Genomic DNA, 17711 nt, shown 5'->3' with positions numbered 1-17711 from the left:
TATTAGACCTGCAGACCATGGGAAGGACTTTGAGTTTTCCTACATTTTAAATAGAAAGGATTCTCACAGGAGGTGGGCAGGACATGCTGGTGTGGGCCAGTGAATGAGAGCAGCAGGAGAAGGTGAGGAATGGCTGAATTGCCTATGAACTCAGAGGCCAATGATTTGATCGTAGGATAAGAATGAGAGATAAGAGAAAGGCCGGAGTATTTACAGCCTGAGCAGCCGGGTGGCGGCGGAATCAGACTTGGGCAGTGGAAACCATGAGGTCTCTTGGACATTTCATCTGGGGTGTCCTGTGACATTTGACTCTAGTCTCGTTTTCTGTCCCTTGTAAATTGAATTGCAGGCTTTATGCCACTTTCAAAAGAAGATGAACAGTTGCTCTGGAGGACACTGTACGGTGTTTGTGAACTGGACCAAGCTGGAAATGAGGCGGTCCTATCAGTCGCCTGAGAGACTTGGCCCCAGTCTGAAGACACACAAGAAACTTACTGATTTGGATAAATTTCGTTGTGGTTTCTTTTCTCTATGACTTTTCCTGAGGAGAATCTGCCCTGAGAACTTTTTGTTTCGTAAAAACAAAACTTGTTAAAGCCTTTCCCTCTGCCCCCCTTCTCCCCTCCCCCTCTCCTTTCTCTCTCCCTCCTTTGACTCAGTGTCTCACTGTGTAGCTGTCCTGGAATTCACTACATTAGACCAGGATGGACTCAAATTCATAGAGACCCATCCGCCTCAGCCTCCCAAGTAAAAGCATGCACCACTCTTCTGGTCTTTTTTGCCCCTTCTCTGGTTCTTGGGGTTAAACCCAGGGCCTCAGGTATGCTAGGTAGGTGCCATTATTAAACTATATCCTCAGCCCATTGGGCATATATAGTTCTTGACTCATTATAACTCAGTACAATCCTTCCTCAGACTCTAAGAAAGTTCATGTACTATAAATTCATCTTTTGCTAATAAAGTGGCTATTTAAACCGGAACTTTGGGAACTGCCTCCTGTGCAGGAGGTCCTGGGTTGGGTGGCCAGGGTCCAGAATCTCAATTAGAAAGAACTACATTCTGGAAATGCTCTGTACAGCATGGTAGCTAATGGAGCAATGTATGCCAAAACCTAAGTATGTGAGGTATATTAAGTACCTTGGCTTAATCAACTGTACAATGCATACATAGATCAAAACACGGTTGTTTCCATCAACAAACACGCTTGTCAATTAGCCTTAGTAAGGCTGTAAGACAGCAATATTTTATACATACAACTCTTACCGCACTGCTATGTAATCAGCACAGTGTGGGAAGTATGTTCATAAAACAAAACACACACAAAATCCAAACTTAGCTTCTAGGTTGACACGCACACAAAACAAACAAACAAACAAACAAAAAAACCAAAAAAAAAAAAAACCAGCCTCATACTTAATAGTTCTTTATGAAGAATGCGGGCATAGGAGAATTAGTCATGTTTAAGCCACTTACCTTCAAATGCACACACACAAAACAAGCCACTCACCCCCTAGTTTGTGAGAGCATCTTAAAAATAGAGCGCTGTGCACATGTGAGATAATTATTTTCTACTGATATGTAATTACTAGGCCTAGAATTTTCATTAGGGTAATAAGAAGGCTGTGTTCTCTTTGGGGCTTTGTTTACATTTTTGTGACAGGTTCCCTTGTAGCCCATGCTGCTCTCAGACTCAACTTGTAGCTGAGAATAACTTTGGAGGCCTGATCCTCTTGCTTCTACCTCCTGAGTGCTGTTGTTTTAAAAAACTATGTTCATTTATACCATGTGTGTGTGTGTGTGTGTGTGTATGGTGAGAGAGAGAGAGCATGTGTGCATGCATAAGTGTACCATTTAATACATGTGAAGGTCAGAGGGCAACCTGTGGGAGTTGGTGCTATCCTACCATGTAGGTCCCAGGAATTGAACTCAGATCATTAGGTTTGGCAGTAGACACCTTTACCTTACTGACCCGGTACTCCCCTACCCCCCTACCCCCACGCCCCATCCCCCACCCCCTCTATTGCAGTGCCTGAGCCTCACAGTGCACCGATCACCCTCACTTCTGTGTCACTTGTAGTCTATTTGCAATGCAAAAGGCATTGGGCATTCATATTCATCCACATAGACCTGGGGGTGAGATACGGAAGTGCCAAAAGTCCAGAACTAATATGGCCCACTCTCTTAAAGAGTTTCCAGCCTGAAGGAAGGAAAGCAGTAAAGATAAGTCCAGACAACTGACTTGGTGAAAGTATACGCTGAGGCTGAGGCCCAGCCCAGGGCGCCTGTGTATGATCCCAGCATTTAGAAGGCTAAGGTGGACCCAAAGAGCACAGAGCCGTGGTGCCAGCTGCATATGTAGCAGAGGATGGCCTTGTTGGGCACCAATGGCAGAAGCCCTTTGTCCTGCCAAGGCTGGACCACCCCCCCCCACTGTAGGGGAATGTCAGGGTGGGAAGGGGGAGGTGGTTGGGGAGGGGGCACACTCTCATAGAAGAAGGAAGGGGGGATGGATAGGAGGCTTATGGATGGGAAACTGGGAAAGGGAATAACATTTGAAATGTAAATTTAAAAAAAATCCAATAAAAAAAAAAAGCTGGGGGGTGGAGGGAAGGTGAATTTGAGACAAGCCTGACTTACACAGCAAGATCCTGGTTTTAAAGAGTTGTTTTTGTTTGTTTGTTTAAAGTTAAAAAAAAAAAAAAGAGGGTGTTGATAGAGAGGCAAAGATGAGGCCATGCACAGGAGCATTGGTAAGGGCCTCTTAACGGACCCCTCCCTGAAGGGCAGAGACTGACACTGTGAAAGGATTTTGAAAGAAATAGGGTCGAGGCAGGTGGAAGGAAGGGCGATTGGCTGTACAATGCAGTGCGTGTGTTTTTGTACACAGAGGAGCAAGACATGAGAGAGATGCTGTAAGAGATTAGCGTTAGCAGTTCTGATGCTGGGCCCAGTTACCGCTGAGTCCGAAATACAGAAAAGTTGTATTTCAAACAAATTCCCAGGGCCCATCGAAAGGCCAATGGAAGGAATCTGGGATTAGAAGGGCATTGGCAGATATACCATTAAGTGCATACAAAGCCCTGAGTTTGTACTCCAGCATGAGAGAGAGAGAGAGAGAGAGACAGAGAGCCAGAGAGCCAGAGAGAGAGAGACAGAGAGAGAGAGAGACAGAGACAGAGACAGAGAGACAAAGACATACAGAGAGAGACACACAGAGAGAAACAGAAAGACATACAGAGAGTAACAGAGAGAAAGTGGAAAGGAGGGAGAGAGGGAGGGGGGAGGGAGGGAGGAGAGTATGGAGAGGTTGATGGAGTCCCAGTGACAGGGATGAAAACTGTATGAAGCACTGAATTATATAGATTAGCAGTTCTCAATCTTCCTAACACAGCAACCCTTTAATATAGTTCCTCATGTTGTAGTGACCTGGCCAAATATAAAATTATTTTGTTGCTACTTCATAACTGTAATTTTGCTACTGTTATGAATCATAATGAAAACATCTGACACTCAGGATATCTGCTATGTGACCCCTGTGGAGGGGTCACAACCCACAGGTTGGGAACCACTGACACAGGGCATCAGAAACGTAAAACTTCTGTCAATCCTCCTAAACACAATATTTCTTTTTCTTTTTTTAAATAAGTAAGGAGAAAAGGGCCCACTCACACTCTTCAACCTCTATTTATATCCGTTCTTTGTATGGTAGGTAATTAAGACCTTGAAAAAAAGGTTAAGTTCTCTAATTAAACTGGTACAGTGTGCAAGGTTGGGGGGTAAGTGCCGTGAAGGAGGCTCTGCTGAGGTTGGGGTGCAGGTACCAGTGGAGGGCTATGAGCCAGGCAGCCTGTGCTGAGCGTGTCAAGGTGACTTACTCTGTGTGAGCCCTGGGAACTCTGTAGTGTCCACAGGTACAGTCACGCTAACATTTATTGCCACCAAAAATATCTGTCTATTCAAAATACGCTCTTGGACTGGAAAGCTGGCCCAGTGGTTAAGAACACTTGCTCTCGCAGCGGACCCAAGCTCAACTCCTGGCGCTCAACTTCCAGGGGCTCCAGTACTCTCTTCTGACCTCTGAGGGCCCAGGCATGCATGTGGCCCACATACACACAGGCAGGCTGCTCCCTTGAAGCAAATATGGGACACTTTAGAAAATGTTATACACACTCTGTAGACAATCGTAGGAACTCATGAAAACATGTGTGGAGTACGTCTTTACTTCTCATCCCCTAGCAAAGGGAAAGGCTGATACAAAAACAAAAAACAAAACAAAACAAACAAACAAAAAAACAAAAAAAAACCCCCACAACAACAACAACAACCCTTCCTGGGCCATTTTTTCTCAAAACCTCATTTGTTAAAGCTATCTCAGTGAAGTCCAAAACCAGCTTGCAAAATAATTTATTTATACATATACATATTCTATTTAAACGTCCCTAAATTTGTCATGTTCATAAGTTGTAGTCCTAAGTGGATACCTTTTAAAACATTTATTACTGTTGTTGTATTATACTATGCATGGTGTGGAGGTCAGAGGAAAACCTGTGGGAGTCTGTTCTCTCCTTAACACAATATGGGCCATGAGAATGGACCTCAGGTCAGACACTTAGCAGTATGTGCTTTTACCCTTGGCACGGTCTTGCTGGCCTACTAAGTGCATGTTGTTGCTGCTCATTGGAACCGAAACCTGTGTGGAGCCCATCTGTAAATTATAAATGTATGAAAGAGTTGGTGGTCACAGAATTGTGGTCGTCATCATCCACATAGTGTGTGAGTGGGGACAGAGAACCTTCCAGAATTTGGATAGTTTTACAACTCTGTTTGATAGTCTGCTTATTCTCTCAGCCTCTGGAAGTGTTGTCTTTATACATTTCAGATTTTGTGTACTGGCCTTGATTTAATTATTTTACTTGTTGTCAAATAGAATAGAAAAAGAGAGAGAGAGAGAGAGATCTGGAAGTATATTCTTGACTTCCTAGAAAAATACTGTAATTTTAAATGAATCTGAGAGCAATATTAAGAAGGAACTGTGGAGTTACAACAAGATTTTAATTCGTAGCCTATAAAATTCATTGTCTTATCACTAAATCATTACTAACATGAAAATGCTCAAATTACCTTAATGATTTGAGAGAGAAAAAAAATCTAGATAGCTATTTCACCTTTCTCAAACTGAGGGATGGGAGTATCTATAATATGTCTGTAACGAGAATTCGTGGGTGAGGTGATACCACTTCTCCCCACCATTCCCTCATGACTGGAGACGCAAGTGATCGACCTTTCCTCTTAGCTTGTATAATTTTAAAAATATTCAAGATATGCATCTAGTTAGCTAAGGGCTAAGAGCACAGCGTACCAGCCCGGACTGTTGCCAGTGACTGTCAAGTATCTCTAATGGAGCTGGAGAGAGGAAGGGATGGGAGGAGGAGGGAGGGGAGGGGAAGAGGAAAGAGAAGGAAAGAAAGGAGAAAAGGGAGAGGGGAGGAGGGGAGAGGGGAGGGGGGAGAGGGGAGAGGGGAGAGGGGAGAGAGAAGGGGTGGGGGAGAAAACTGGAGAGCAAACTGTCTCTTGAGCAGGCTTTCTGCAGCTGTTGTGCACATTAATAATCCAGGGAGCAGATCTCCCAACACTAAATATAGCAAGCAGATCCTTTTACAGGATAAAAAAAAAAAAAAAAAAAGAAAAGAAAAAGTTTTAAATGAAAGCCATGGAGTATCATTATTTTAGATTTGATTTCCTTTAAGAAGGAAATAGGCCTTGCACTCATATTCTCAGTATAAACGACTTTAGTCTAATCGACAAGTTTGTAGAAAATGTCGGAAACGTTTGTCAGAGAAATCCGCTGTTCAAGCATTTACCCTTAGAACTCCAATAGGATACAGCCTCTGTGTGTCTCATCCCTATTGCAAACGCTGTGGAATAGAAAGCCTTATTTCCTGTTTAGTCGTATGTCTCATAATACATGGTTAGAAAGTTATCCTAGGTTTCACTGTAAGGAACAGTAATCAGCTGCCTGAAATACCCTCCTCCTCCATTCTCAGTAACCCACTATCAGAACACACTTTTTGGCTTAAATCCGAATATTACCTTTCTTTTCTTTGGTGACCCAGATGAGGATGTCCAACCCAGGCAAGCTTCTGCGATGACAGTTATCCACAGAGAAGTTTTTGAAGAAAACACTGGAGAAAGGGGAAATTCTTCACGCCCTTGGAAAGAGAGAGTGGCCGTCCATAGAGAGCGAGGAGTTAACCGTAGTTTGGTGAGGATGGCTGTTAGAAGCTGGGCCACTGTCACCACCGCGGTCACCACCACGGCCAGAGCATTTGTCAGCTCACAGGTCCCAAGTTATTTTGAGCTGTATAAACCATGTGCCTGCGAAACATTCCACCTGATTGGACAGGAGAAAACTGAGCAAAGGGATTCCATTACGGGACAGCACCTACGGGAGCTGGGGTCAGTGGTATTTTTCTACCTACAGAATTTCATTTACCGACAGAGGAACAAGGTGTTTATTGATTGACTATTTGGAACTAATACTAAACAAACTACATCACACTCCACCTGTCAAAAAATTGGCATTACTTTAAATGCGTATTGGAATTTGCTATTTTTTGTTTATTTTAAAAAGTATATATTTATCTTTGTGAGTTTGTGTGTGGGGGTGCACAGGTGTGTATGTGTATGTGAGTGTGTGTGTGTAAGTGTATGTATGTGTAGTGTGTGTGTCTGTGTGAGTGTGTATGTGTGTGGTGTATGTGAGAGTGTATGTGTGTGTGAGTGTGTCTGTGTGTGTGTAAGTGTGTATGTGTGTGGTATGTGTGAGAGTGTGTGTGTATGTGTGGTGTGTGAGTGTGTATGTGTGTGGTGTGTGTGAGTGTGTGTATGTGAGAGTGTGCCTGTGTGTGAGAGTGTGTCTGTGTATGTGAGTGTGTATGTGTGTGGTATGTGTGAGAGTGTGTGTGTATGTGTGGTGTGTGAGTGTGTATGTGTGTGGTGTGTGTGAGTGTGTGTATGTGAGAGTGTGCCTGTGTGTGAGAGTGTGTCTGTGTATGTGAGTGTGTATGTGTGTGGTATGTGTGAGAGTGTGTGTGTATGTGTGGTGTGTGAGTGTGTATGTGTGTGGTGTGTGTGAGTGTGTGTATGTGAGAGTGTGCCTGTGTGTGAGAGTGTGTCTGTGTGTGTGTGTATGTGTGTGGTATGTGTGAGAGTGTGTGTGTATGTGTGGTGTGTGAGTGTGTATGTGTGTGGTATGTGTGAGAGTGTGTGTGTATGTGTGGTGTGTGAGTGTGTATGTGTGTGGTGTGTGTGAGTGTGTGTATGTGAGAGTGTGCCTGTGTGTGAGAGTGTGTCTGTGTATGTGAGTGTGTATGTGTGTGGTATGTGTGAGAGTGTGTGTGTATGTGTGGTGTGTGAGTGTGTATGTGTGTGGTGTGTGTGAGTGTGTGTATGTGAGAGTGTGCCTGTGTGTGAGAGTGTGTCTGTGTATGTGAGTGTGTATGTGTGTGGTATGTGTGAGAGTGTGTGTGTATGTGTGGTGTGTGAGTGTGTATGTGTGTGGTGTGTGTGAGTGTGTGTATGTGAGAGTGTGCCTGTGTGTGAGAGTGTGTCTGTGTGTGTGTGTATGTGTGTGGTATGTGTGAGAGTGTGTGTGTATGTGTGGTGTGTGAGTGTGTATGTGTGTGGTATGTGTGAGAGTGTGTGTGTATGTGTGGTGTGTGAGTGTGTATGTGTGTGGTGTGTGTGAGTGTGTGTATGTGAGAGTGTGCCTGTGTGTGAGAGTGTGTCTGTGTATGTGAGTGTGTATGTGTGTGGTATGTGTGAGAGTGTGTGTGTATGTGTGGTGTGTGAGTGTGTATGTGTGTGGTATGTGTGAGTGTGTGTATGTGAGAGTGTGCCTGTGTGTGAGAGTGTGTCTGTGTGTGTGTGTATGTGTGTGGTATGTGTGAGAGTGTGTGTGTATGTGTGGTGTGTGAGTGTGTATGTGTGTGGTGTGTGTGAGAGTGTATGTGTGTGTGAGTGTGTCTGTGTGTGTGAGTGTGTGCATGTGTGTGGTGTGTGTGAGAGTGTGTGTGAGTGTGTGTATGTGTGGTATGTGTGTGTGAGTGTGTATGTGTGTGGTGTGTATGAGAGTGTATGTGTGTGTGAGAGAGTGTGTGTGAGTGTGTATGTGTGGTGTGTGTGTGAGTGTGTATGTGTGTGGTGTGTGTGAGAGTGTGTGTGTGTTGTGTGGTGTGTGTGTATGTATGGTGTGTGTGTGTGAGTGTGTATGTGTGTGGTATGTGTGAGAATGTTTGTGTGTGAGTGTGTGTATGTGTGGTGTGTGAGTGAGTACATGTGTGAGAGTGTGTGTGTGAGTGTGTATGTGTATGGTGTGTGTGTATGTGTGTGTGAGTATGTCTGTGTGTGTGGTGTGTGTGTGAGTGTGTATGTGTTTGGTTTGTGTGTATATGTGTTTGGTGTGTGTGAGAGTGTAAGTGTGTCTGTGTGTGAGTGAGTGTGTATATGTGTTTGGTGTGTGTGAGTGTAAGTGTGTCTGTGTGTGAGTGAGTGTGTGTATGTGTGGTGTGTGTGTGAGAGTGTGTGTGTGTGAGTGTGTATGTGTGTGGTGTGTGTGAGTGTGTGTGTGAGTGTTATGTGTGTGGTGTGTGTGAGTGTGTGTGTGTGAGTGTGTGTGAGTGTGTATGTGTGTGGTGTGTGTGAGTGTGTGTGTGAGTGTGTATGTGTGTGGTGTGTGTGAGTGTGTATGTGTGTGGTGTATATGTGTGTGAGTGTGTATGTGTGAGTGTGTATGTGTGTGGTGTGTGTGTGTGAGAGTGTGTATGTGTGTGGTGTGTGTGTGAGAGAGTGTGTGTGAGTGTGTATGTGTGTGGTGTGTGTGTGAGTGTGTATGTGTGTGTGGTGTGTGTGAGAGTGTATGTGAATATGTATGTGTGTGGTGTGTGTATGTGTGTGTGAGAGTGTGTGTGTATGTGTGTGTGAGTGTGTATGTGTGTGTGAGTGTGTATGAGAGTGTGTGTGTGTATGTGTGGTGTGTGTATGTGTGTGTGAGTGTGTATGTGTGTGTGAGTGTGTATGAGAGTGTGTGTGTGTATGTGTGGTGTGTGTATGTGTGTGTGAGTGTGTATGTGTGTGTGAGTGTGTATGAGAGTGTGTGTGTATGTGTGTGTGTGAGAGTGTGTGTATGTGTGTGTGAGTATGTGTGTGTGAGTGTGTGTGTGAGTGTGTGTGTGTGTGTGTGTGTAGATCAAGGGACAGCTTTCAGGACTGATTCTCTGCTTCCACCTTCACCATGTGGACACAGGAATCAAGTTCAGACTGTCAGTGAGTATCCTTACCCTCTGAGCCATCCCATCGGTTTAATATCTTTAATTTCAATCAGCAGAAAACTGAAACTCTTGTTTAATGACTACGATGCTGAGGGAGTCTGCCTATGAAAAGGAAATAAGAAGCTGAAGTTAATAGCTTAAATCAAAGAGCCTTTTTAAACTGTCTGTCCACCGGGAGCTGATTCCAAATTACAGACAAAGTAGAGGAAAACTCCATTAGCCTGAGAGTAAATACAGGAAAAATGTATTTGAAAGACCTTCTTCAAAATGTACAAATTAAGCCAGATGTAGTGGTGCATGTCTTTAATCCCAGCACTCAGGAGTCAGAGGGAGGTGGATCTTTGTGAGTTCTAGGCCAACCTGGTCTACCTAGCAAGTTCCAGGCCAACATAGCAAGACCCTGCCAAAAACAAAACAAACCAAATAAAACCTCACAAATTGGATAAGCTTAGAAGTTAAAATAGGGGCTAGCAAGATAGCTCAGTGGGTAGAAGACTTTTGTCCCCAAGCTGATGACTTACTTGAATTCAATACTTGTGATTCAATGGTGAAAAGAAAGAATGAGCTTTTCCATGCACTTGGCTGTGTGCATGTGAACACACACACACACATATATATACACACACACACATATATATACACACGCATGCATGTATACATGTAAACATATACATATATAAATACGTAAATACATACATGTGAACACATACATATGATATACATGCATGTGAACACATACATACAATATACACAAACAATACATACAAACAATACGCACACAGAAATAAATACATTTAATTTTCAAATTAATAAAAGTACTTTTTAGAAAAGTTAAGAAACTGGAAGGATGGTGCCCAGGTGTGTTTACTGCTGTTATAGATGACATGAACTTGGTTTCCAGAACCTGTATCAGGCGGCTCACAACTGCCCATAACTCCAGCACTAAGATGTCTGTGGCTTCCTCCAGCACTACACTCATGTGCCTATACACACTATGCACACACACACACACACACACACACACACACATCACATCACACACACACATACACACACACCACATACATAAACACACATACCACACACAGCACATAAGCACATATACACACACTCAAAACTGTTAAGTTAAAATGACTACTAACAGACACAATACAACTCTTACTAACATATTCGTACCCAGAAATAACTTCCTGTATATTATTTTGAAAACAATCAATGCTAGATATTTTCTTTAGTAAGCATTACCAATCAGTAAGAAAAAGAAAAAAAATCTGCTCAGAGAGTAGTCTTGTAAAAGTAGAGATTCTTTAATGTTGGTTTCATAGATTTTTAGAATTTTCATAGTTTTAGTTTGAAAACATTATCTCTATTAGTACAGATAAAGTGATAGTTTAATCCATCTTGAAAATTATTTTTCTATCTTTGTTTTCTTTTCTTTCCTTTTTTTCTTTGAGACATGGTTTCTCTATGTAGCTTTGGCTGTCCTGAAACTCACTTTATAGATCAGGCTGGCCTCTGTTGACCTGCCTCTGCCTCCCAAGTGTTGGGATTACACTTGATCTTAGCCAAAAGGCCGAGAAGCGATAAGTGTTGGGATTAAAGACAGAAATTCTTTTCTCAAGGATTATTCTTAAAATCTTGTGACCTGAGATAGATTGGTTAAAATTTTAGCTTTGTTGCTAAATCACACAACCTCACACAACTGTTTACAAGTTTCTTACCTTTTTTTTTTTTTTTTAATGGTTCCTCTGCAGATCTGGCTGTCCTGGAACTCACTCTGTAGACCAGAAAGGCTGGCATGGCCTCAAATTCATAGCAATCCACCTGCCTCTGCCTCCTATATGTGCAATTTTCTTTATATTCATTCATCAATTTACATCAATAAATCTTTACTTACTTTCACCATGTCTCATGCAGTGTGCATAAAGAGTGTGCAAGATGCTCACATCTCCCTGCCGTCATGAAGCTTATAAAAGAGAGGCCTTTCTCCCCTTCAGTTATCTTGAGGCCACATTCCACTTCCGTATCTCACACTGTTTATTCTCCCAGTCTCTCTGAACATCAGGACTATTTAACTTTGACATATCGTGGTAGTTCTGGCGACCAGGCTGGCCTCGAACTCACAGACAGATCCACCTGCCTTGCCCGACTAGTGCTGCGATCAAAGGCGTTTGCCACCACCACTCCAAAGCAACACACTCTTGTAAGCTTTGTAGTTGGGAGGCTGAGGCAGGAGGACTGTTGTGAATTCAAGGCCAGCTTGCATGACTGGGCTGCAGAGAGAGACCCTTTCTTATAAAATAAAAACCAAACCAACAGCAAGAAAGTGGGTCTTGGGTTGGGGAAGACCCAACTTAGTGCCAGAGCGCTTACTCAGCACTCACAAGGCCTTGGGTTCAATCCCACCCTGCCAGCATCATCAAAACAAATGAAGACCTTCCATCCCATCTAAGTCTTAAGCCATAGTCAGTATCAGTGTTGCTGGGTCTTCGGTGGAGACATGGAAAAGTGAGACTTCTATTTTGAGGAGCAAATAGTGGACCACAAATCCATCTTCCAGGGGGAAATGCTTATATCAGCTATGAGGGAACATTTCACTTCCCTGAAAACAGGCTCTTAAGCTTACCTTTTATTTATGGATAAAATACCAAGTTGGGAAGAGACCCATGTTCAAAGACTGACCAGTAAGACAGTGAAACTAGGAATATATACAAAGCACTAAAATCTTTTTAAAATATAAAAGAATTACAGAAGAAACCAAAAAGTCCCGTGCTCATTCTGTCTGTCTGTCTATCTCTATCTCTCCTCTTTGTGACATTTTCAAAAACAAACACCATCTCGTATGCATTCTTAGGCTCTTAATAAAGCTAAGTATTAGGTATTTGAGTCAGTCAAGTATCTTAGCTATTATTCAGAAATTCTGAGGCAAGTGTTTTGCTTATCACATCTAAAACTCTCATTCTAGGTTTAGCCTTAGTCTGTCTTGCTTATTAGCAAATGTTATGCCACAGGCCTCCTAAATTTCATCAGTGTTTATTGGTACAAAGAAGAATTCTTAAAGCGCTGAAAAACCTAGCCTAGTCCCAGATTAACTTACTAATGACAACAGATACAAGGTTACATGTTGTAAGCCTTCCTCACAAGGCAGTACTGCCCAGCCCCCTGTGAGTTACTATGTTTTGAGCCAGACTTTCTGCTTGACTTCAGCGGTTTCCTTAATTCTGTTATGAGCTAGAGACACAGCTTAGTCACCCCGGGATGAGCTATAGTCCAAGGAATCGTCTACAACAGAGTTGTCTTCACTTGGAGGAGAGACATGAATTTCCATACTGGGGGATTCTAGGAGATTCATACAACATTTTGATTTGCTATTTTCTGTATTGCTATAAATTCCAATGTCTAAAACGAGCTGCTCCCATGTACCAAAGTTTTAATAGTCTTTGGTTTAAAGTTCATAGTTTTGTAATTGTTACCCCCTCTAGGATCATATTTAAAGACTACCAATATAAATTCATCTTCCAGATTTTTACAATGAAAACAAGTTTCACCCTAGAGACAAGTTTTTGACCATTCCGAATAAGAGATAGGTAGTAGGACATAGACTGTTGCCAAACCCTCTGATGTAACTGAGAAATACAACGAGATTCTTAAGAAGCTTCTTTTTGGCCTTAAAAACCATTTACCTGGGAAAACTAAAAACAAAAAAGTGAAAGCAAAAGCCTAAAAATGGTCAGTTCAAAAATGCATTTAGTTACAAGAGCTCTTAACAATTTTTTTTTCAAAGCTAAACAGAACATCTCTTTGTAAGCATGAGTCTAACAAGGAAAGCTGCTGTATTACCTGTATCAGGAGAGGCACCATCCCTGGATCAATCAACCAGGATCATCTAAAGCCCAGCCGTCACGGCCTGACTGTGTCAGCCACAAAAGCAATGTGGAGGAAATGTGACCCGGCCCAGCCTGAGTAATGAAGGGTATTTACAGGGTTCCTTCGCAGATCCAGGGACAGTCACTTAGAACACATTGCTCTTTCGGGTCGACTTTAATAGCCCAGTCTGTGGGACTAGCCTCCAGTGGGGGTGGGGGTAGGTAATGACTGTGCTGACTGAGGACACAGACAGGGTCGGCCTCTCAGATGACATAAGAGAGCTTAGACAGAAAATTCTAAAGAACATCAACCCAAACTGAGTGTGTATGACAACACCATTGGATGATGGACGTGACAACGAGGAAACTTGTTGCTTTATATGCTAGGCAAAAATAAATTAAGAACAAGGAATTCTGAAAAACAGAGTTTAAGGGCATAAAACATAGAAAGGCCTTTATTTGGTGCAAAACAGAGACTATGGGTAAAACATTTAGTTAAGTAAATGTGGGGGAACAATTGGTTACTATTACTAAGTACTTTGAGTTTGTAACCCCAGTTTTAGGGTAAAGCATTACGGTGTGGTTTTTTAGTAACACAGTGAAATATTTATTTTACTGTACTGTTGGCATGAATATTGAGAGTGCAGCTTATTTCCAAACATATCAAAGTTTATATTGAATAGAAAGTATTACTTCCAAGAGAAAAAAGTCTGTTTCCAGAACTTTAAAAGACTTTGTTTTGTTTGAGACAGGGTTTCTCTGCACAGTATTGGCTGTCCCAGAACCCATTCTGTAGACCAGGTTGGCCTAGAACTCAGAGACTCACCTGCCTCGGCCTCCCGAGAGCTGGGATGAAAGGCATGAGCCACCACTGCCCTGCCAAAAGATTTTTTTTTTAATTATGTGTATGTGTGTCTGTGACAGTGTATGTCACTTGTGTGGGGCCCAGAAGAAGGTATCAAGTGCCAGAAAGCTAGAGTTACAGGCAGTAATAGTGAATATCCCAACATGGGTGCTGGAAAAAAAAACTACTACGTGGGTTCTGGGATTTGAACCCAGGTCCTACATAAGAGCAGTAAGCATTCTTAACTTCTGAGCCATCTCTCTAGTCTCTGTTCCTACAACTTTGTGGAAGTGATTCCCTGAGACTGGGCATGTACCTGAATGGTAAAGTGTGTATATAGTTTGCATGAGCCTCTGGGCTAAATTTGCAGCACATGTGTGTGTATGCACAGAAACATGCAAATACACGCAAAGATGAATGATAAACACCCTGTACATGAACCATAGTACCATATACGATGAATGCACACAATGCAGGGAAATATCTATTTGGCAGATGACCTCGGTTATTCACATATTAGATGAGAACAAAGCCCAAAGTCAGCTAGTTGATTTAGGATGTGTGTGTTCAGATTTTCACATTTCTGCACTTGGTATGTGGCCTACAATTGGCCAAACTTTCTGGTTAAAAAACAAAAGAATGAGAATGTGGAATGTCAGGCCTCAGAGATCTTTGAAAGAGGAGGCAGAAAGGTTTTAAGAGTCAGAGGTAGTAGATAGCATCAAGGAAATGGTGGGTTTTCTTGGGTGCAGCGGGACCGTTGTACCTAGGAACTCACAGCAATTGTGACCACATTCAACAGACCCATGTAAACCCACCAAAACAAACAAACAAACAAACAAACAAAAACCTAAAATAAAATAAAACCACTGTGGAGCTGGGGAAGTCAGCACGGAATGCCACCACTAGCTGAGGAATGACTGGAATTTGATACCAGGAGAGGAAGAGTCAGTTTTCTTTAGTGATGTGAGACCCCTGGTGGGCAGACTACTCTCCAGGGCAAGCCCAGCTCCTAAGAGTAGTTGAGCAACACAAACCGGGGAAAGAAAAGCAAACTCCAAGTTGGGGGGGGGGGGGAATGAATATACCTAGGAGCAGCTAGGCAAGAGAAACCAAAGATCAAACCATGTTGTATGAAATTCTCAAGGAATAAAAAAAACTTTTTTTAAAAAGTATTCTGTGACTACCACTGAGTTACAAAAACCAAAACAATTAGTATCAGGTACATAATCTCAAAGATATTAATTTGTCATTTTGGTTAAAAAACAAACAAACATAGGGGTTGGGGATTTAGCTCAGTGGTAGAGCGCAAGGCCCTGGGTTCGGTCCCCAGCTCCTAAAAAAAGAAAAAAGAAAAAACAAACAAACAAACAAACAAACTAGTGTTCCGTGTTGTGCACTAGTAGTGTAGCTGGGAGCTTCATGTAGGTTGTACTTGACTTAATGCATTCTTTCAGTGTGTGACATTCTGAGATCTCAAAAGAGATTAAAAACATGTTCAAGTTCACACAAGTAAATACTTGAGCCAAAATTAAATCTACGCCCATAACCACTGCAAAATAATAAAATGTTCCCACTCTCAACAATTTTGTTAAAGAGACTAAGGATAAAACAAATATGAAACATGCCTTGTTTTTAGTAAATACTTTAGTAAAAGACATTCTATATTCAACTTTAAGTTATGTTTCTGACTGACACACTGGAATCCTTCTGGATAATTAGACAAACAAAATGAAGGAAAACTTCAGTGGGTGAGGAAAGGAGATGCTTTTGAACACTCCCTACTGTCAGATTTTAGCCTGCAACATGGCTTGCTTGCTCTGCAGACAAGTATGGACCAGCTACTCAGAGGTAGGGAACTGACTGACAGGAAGGGCTCTTTCGGGTTTGTATTCATTACAATGATTTGCTGAAACCGTTTAATGGCATTGTTCATTTGATACGAAGTTTGAACGTTTTAAGTGCTATTTCTGAACACATTCCCACGAGTCAATAATCTTCCATTTTTGCAAGATAGGGCTGGGAAAATGGAGTGAAGCTCGCACTGTAGAACGTTAGTGTGGAATGAGCTAGTAAGTCAGGCTCTGGGTGATCCCACTCAGAGTCTATTTTTGAGCTACAAGGTCACCTCGGAATCAAAGTTCAATGCTGTTCTTCATGATCTGAGTAACCACATTTACACTAACAACAGGTGAAATGGGAAACAATGTTTCATTTGTTTGTTTGTTTTTCAATACATGGTTTCTCTATGTAGCGCTGGCTGTCCTGAACTCACAGATCTGCCTGCCTCTCAAGTACTGCTATTGGCAGGAGCCAGGTTTTCTAACTTTGAGAGTCCCTTTCCTTTTATTTCCAGCAATCCCAAGGTTTAATGTTATCTTCATATACTGGGACGATTAAGTTAAAGAAGTATGGCTTTCCTAAAGTAACCAGACCAGTGGGATGCCGGATCGCAAGCTGTGGTGCATTTGACCACTGGTCTTCTAACTTAGAATGTATTCTTCTCTTTTCATTGGTTCCCACAGTCTGTGCACAGAGCATACTTATTCCAGTCAGTAAAAAGAGCTACAAATGAGACAAAGGAAACTTCATCTTGACTTTTATGTTTTGATGGGCAAAGAAGTTGTGAAATGTATTACTTTGCTCCTATGGCCTTTGGTGTTTATTTTACAGAAAGGAAGAGAACAGAAAAACAGTGTAAGACACATACCTTAATAAAATTAATTGACTGAAATAGCAACAAATTGGGGTGGGGTCGGGGGCGCAGTATGAGGCAGGGACTGGGAGAGGGCAGTGATTGGGATGTAAAGTGAATAAATAAATTAATAGAAAAAAAGAAATAGCAATTAGACACGTTTCTGGGGAATCGTCATCTCATTATATGTAGTTTGTCATGAAATTAGAAATACATCAGGTAGCATGACTCTGTTGCTAAAAAGAGGAGCATGAAGACAGAGTGTGGAGAATGTAAGCTATGAAAGATGCAAAGAGAATCTGTATTTAGTATCATCTAACCACTGCTTCCCAAGCACCTCATGCTGTGACCCTTTCCTCTGGTTCCTCATATTGTGCTGACTCCCAACCATAAAATTATTTTCACTGCTACTTCATAACCGTGATTTCCCCTACTGTTCTGGGTTATACTGTGAGTATCTAATATGTGATCCCTGTGAAAAGGTTGTTCTCTGCCCAAAGGGATTGAGAATTGCTGATCTGAGTTCACATTTGTACCGGAATCTAGATCTAGTCATATGGTGTTTTCTGGACATGGTGAACTCCCTGACAAGTAAAGGTGACATACTTGAATGGCGGAAGACTTTAAAAAAAAATCACTTTATTCTGCTTTTTCATCCATCATGTTCGTCTCCAAACTGCTCTTCATTTCAAACCAAGAATGAGTTATTTAAAGCCCAGTCTAAACATTCTCCTGGTCTGAGGTAATCAGTATGTGTGTTCATTTGAAACTCCTTCCCTTCATCTTCCAGCCTAGGCAGTAAGCTTCAATTCAAAATGTGGCCACTAACAGGGCCATGTAAATAAATGGTGTTGCAGAGAGCTTTAAGCACAAAAACTCTGCATGGTGCACAGCAGACTGTAGACAAATCTATTTTGCTGCCCACCTGGCCATATTGTAGTGTTCTAGTCGGGAGTAAGAAGAAACATCACATAATG

The 17711-nt window shown here is 42.1% G+C and overlaps 1 protein-coding gene across 1 annotated transcript in view; it reads right to left on the bottom strand.

Annotated features, from left to right (window-relative positions):
- Mypn (myopalladin) overlaps nt 1-6340 on the bottom strand; it is an 85636-nt gene extending 79296 nt beyond the window's left edge. Inside the window, 1 exon segment of the mRNA NM_001368817.1 lies at nt 6091-6340. The gene's annotated coding sequence lies outside the window, so the exon portion shown is untranslated.
- Nucleotides 6341-17711: the final 11371 nt, after the last annotated feature.

The sequence above is a fragment of the Rattus norvegicus genome, chromosome 20 (genome assembly GCF_021556685.1).
Source record: "Rattus norvegicus strain SHRSP/BbbUtx chromosome 20, alternate assembly SHRSP_T2T, whole genome shotgun sequence".
NCBI lineage: Eukaryota > Metazoa > Chordata > Mammalia > Rodentia > Muridae > Rattus > Rattus norvegicus.
The sequence above is the reverse complement of the archived record's forward strand: the minus strand, read 5'-3'. Positions and strand labels throughout refer to the sequence as shown.